The sequence below is a fragment of the Crocuta crocuta genome, unplaced genomic scaffold, assembly GCF_008692635.1.
Source record: "Crocuta crocuta isolate KB4526 unplaced genomic scaffold, BGI_CrCroc_1.0 scaffold586, whole genome shotgun sequence".
Taxonomy (NCBI): Eukaryota; Metazoa; Chordata; class Mammalia; order Carnivora; family Hyaenidae; genus Crocuta; species Crocuta crocuta.
Genome location: NW_027532407.1, coordinates 4,709,035 through 4,713,692, shown reverse-complemented (window position 1 = coordinate 4,713,692; position 4,658 = coordinate 4,709,035).

The window sequence follows — 4,658 nt, the reverse complement described above, 5'->3', positions numbered from 1 at the left end:
TTTTTTTTTACAATCAAAACATGAATATAAACATAAGTTTAAAAAATGATTATAGAAATCCCATCAAATTATTTACAAATGTAAGCAGTAAAGAGCTAGGACTATCTTGCTTTATGCCTTTTAGGTATGGATTTTGAGCTCTCAGGAGCCTATTCCCACCCATTCTGCTTCTCAGGACTAATTTACAATAGAAGGTTGGAAGAATTAAGTGTGGGATCTACGGTAAATATTTTTTTTAATTTTAAGTTGTGATTAATACTTTTTCAGTAAGATAAAAGCCTAACAATGATCAATAGTAAGAAAACAAGAGACTAAACCAGGGTTCTTCCTCAGGTTTTAATGAGAAAGACCCAGAGAGAAAAAAACTAGTACTGACTTGGATGAGACAATGGAATCATAGAAAATGCTCAACCCAAACCACAAAAGGGAGAAGAGTGAAAGATAAGAATAGGAACCAAGAACAAGAGCAACAAATAGAAAGCAAGTAATGAAAATGGCAGATATTAATCCAATTACAATAATCACTTTGAATGTCAATGGTCAAAAACCCCAACCTAACTATATGTTGTCTACAAGAAACCCACTTTAAATATAAAGACACATAGAGATTAAAAGTAAATGGATAGAGAAAAATATGCCATGATACCATTACTCAAAAGAAGGTAGGAAGAGCTCTGTAATTTCAGACAGATGTTAATGCAAAGTAAGGAAAATTATCACTGACAAAGGAGAGCATTACATAAAGATACTGTGGTCAATTGTCTAAGACATAATTCTTAATGTGTATGTACCTAACAACGAAGATCAAATTACACAAGGCAAAAACTGATAGAACTTCAAGGAGAAATAGTGGAGAAATTATTCCACTATCATAGCTGGAGGCCATTCAACACCCCTCTCTCAAAAACCACAAACCTAAAACAGTAACAAAAAGCAAGCCTAGAAGACAGAAAATCAATAAAGACATAGCTAAATTCAGAGTCCAAAGTGCTCACCACTACACAATGGAACTGCCAAGACATAGTTAAATTCAATACCATCAATCTAGATACTACTTCAAGAGTAAGAGGTCACATATTTTTCTCAAGGTCTCATGGAACATCCACCAATATAGACCACATTCTGAGCAATAAAACACATCTTGGCACATTTAAAAGAATTAAAAAAGAAAATTTAAAAGAATAGAAATCAATGTCTGCTCTCAAACCACAATGCCCACTGTGTAGTTTGAACTAAAAGTTAATACAACTTGTCAAAATTTGTGTGATGCAACAAAAGCAGTGCTTAGAGGCAAATTTATACACTGAATGCAGTGTATAGAAAGTGTATTAGAAGAAAGATCTAAAAGTAATAACCTAAGTCTCAAGAAACTAGAAAAAGAAGAGCAAATTAAAGTAAGCAGAAGAAAGGAAAACTGTAAGAATCAGACAGAAATCAATGAAATTTAAAACAGGAAATCAACAGAGAAAAGTCAACAAAACCAAAAGCTCCTTCTTTAAAAAAAGTTAAAAAAATCAGTTAAGTACCTAACCAGGCTAAGAAAAAAAAGAGAGGGCACAAATTACTAATATCAGAAATGAAAGAGGAGACATCATTATAGATTCCATGGAAATTAAAAAGATGAGAAAGGAAAACTAAGAACAAGTCTGCACCCACAAATTTGATAACCTAGAAGAAATGGACCAATTCCTTGAAAGACACATCTGCCAAAAGAATAAAATGATCTGAATGGCCTGTATCTATTAAAGAAATGGAATCATTAATTAGCCTTCTGAAACACAAAACACCATACCCAGATGGCTTCGCTGGTGAATTCTACCAACACACATTTAAGAAAGAAATGACACAAATTCTCTACTATCTCTTTCAGAGGAAAGAAGCAGAGGGAATATTTTCTAACTCATTCTATGAGGCCAGCATTACCAAATACCCAAACCAGACAAAGACGTTACAGGGAAATTACAGATCAAATCTCCCTTGAACACAGATGCAACAAAATATTAGCAAATCAAATCAAGAAAAGCATAAAAAGAATTATAACACCATAATCAAGTGAGATTTATCCCAGGTACTCAAGGCTGGTTTAGCATTCAAAAATCAATTCATATAATCTACTACATCAACAGGCTAAGAAAGAAAAATCACATGATAATATTAATAAATGAAGAAAAACCATCTGACAAACTCCAATACCCATTCATGATAAAAACTCAGTAAACCAGAAGTAGAGAGGAACTTCCTCAACCTAATAAAGACTGTCTACAAAAAAAACCTACAGCCAACACCACTCTTAATGGTGAGAAACTAGAAGCCTTCCCACTATCAAGTACAGAGCAAAGATGTTGCCTCTCATCACTTCTCAGTGTCATGCTGGAGATCCTTATTAATGCAATAAGGCAAGAAAAGGAAACAAAAAGTATAGATTGGGAAGGAAAACATAAAGAGATATTTAAAATAGTATTAAAGGTATGAGAAATACTGTATTATGAGAAGGAGAAAAATACTAAGTATCAGAATTAACAGTTAAGAGTCTGATGTGGGTATAGGGAAGGAGACAGGAGACTGCCTTTTTTTTTTTTTAAGTTCCCTTTGATTTCTATTTGCATCTATTACTTCAATAATTTTTTGAAGAGCAAATGCAAAAGGAAAAACAATTACAAGAACAGATGGAAATAATCATGGATATATACATAGAAAGCTTATTAAGAGAAACACATCTCAGTGTTTTTAATGGCAAAAATGTCATAAATTACCAAATGTTCAATAAAAGAGAAGCCACTAAAAATTATGGTACATCTACAATAAATGTAATACAGCCTTTAAAATGTAGAATTTTGAATGGTAGGGGAAAGTGCTTATGACGTATAAGTGGAGGGAAATGACTGTAAAACAGTAAAGACACATAACCAAGATAACCAAAAAACAGTAAATTCTTGGTGGGGAATATACAATATTCTATTTTCCTTGTGTTTATATATTTTCCAAATCCACCAAGGGCATGTTGATATTGTAGTAAGATAACACAAGTTGTAAACATACATACTCAAAATCTTGCTATGATTATTTCTGGGTGAAGGTACCGTGGATGATCATTATTTTCTGGCGATTTTTGTTTCATTCATTTGTTCATTCATTTGAATTGTCCACTGGTGGTAAAGACAATGCTGGATGTTAAGCAAATCATCTGGTTCTTTCTTTACACACAGGATAACTGCATTTCCCCACCTTATTTACCATTGGCCTGGGGTCATATGGCTGGGCTCCAGTAAATGGAAATGGGCAGAAAACATGCATGCCCATCAGTCAGGCCCAGCCATAAAAACCCTGCAGGATCTACCACTCTAACTTCTGTCCTTCTGTGGGAAATCTGAGGAGTTGGAGTTGACACTCTTACAAGATGGAGAAGTCTGTGTCCCTGGGAGCCCAGAGCCTCCCAGCCACAATGGAGTAGGATAAAAGCTTATAAACTCCGACTATCTGAAGCCACAGATGGGGGCTGTTACAAGCAGTTCATCTATCCGAATATAGCATTACTCTTATATGTGGGAAAACAGAAACTAAAATACAAACCTTCGATAGCAGCTCATGATCTACTGAATGAAATCCTCAAAATGGCATAGAAGGTCCTCCATGAACCTTGCACTTCATATCTCAAATATCTCATTGTCTCTCCTGAATTCTCCCAAAGTTCCTGGGCCTGTTCTTCCTCATTATAGTACCAATCACAACTGTATTGCAATTTGGTAGCTATTTACCAGTTCCTTTCACTAGACTTGTGAGTCCCCTTTAGGCAGCAGTTGTTCTTCACTGATCTATCTTCCACACTTAATGCTAGTGCTGGGCCTATAAAGGATGCTAGTAAGTATCTGCTGAATGAATATATAATGTGCTCTTAAATATTCATAGCCCCCCTAAAAAACATGAAATTTTAGAGCCTGGAAGGTAGGAAAAAAACAATTCTCATTTAATCAGAATATATTTTCTTCTAAAATAAATTCTCAATCTCTGAATATCTGACTACCCAGCCTAAAGCTCCTACAGTACTACTGAAATAAAATTAAGAGCCAGGAATCAAATAATATCTTTTTGGACTAGAACTGGTTGGTTCCTACACCAGATCATATATGGGTTTTTGTGACACTAAAAATTTTGACTTCCTAAATTCAGAATTGAAATTTTTTTTACCTTAGGAATTTAACAGAGAAATTACTCTTAGATATTTTAAAAAGGTAATGGATTCTGAATTACTTCAGATAGGATGTAACCTTGGAAATATAAGAGAATCACAACAGTAACTCGAAATGCTCCATTTGTGAGGGAGGGAAGCATTCACAGAAAAGCAGTATATTTTATGCTTCTTGGAAACTTTAGGTTTAATAACAGCCCCTCCATTAACTACAAAAGCATTAGTTTAAAATGTATTGAACAGCATCTTTCAAGGTTGAGTCTTAGATGTTACTTCAATAGTATCCATGAAGAATGTAACTTAGTTATTTTAAAAGTTTGTTTTTATTTTTTAAAAATCTATAATTTTACCCATGGTATGTAGTGAACTGAATTTCTAAGACATATTTTCTTCTTTTACATAGATTATCTTAAGATATAAAGAACCAAATTACTCTTTGGTTTTGTTATAGGGGGAAAAACAACACACAGTC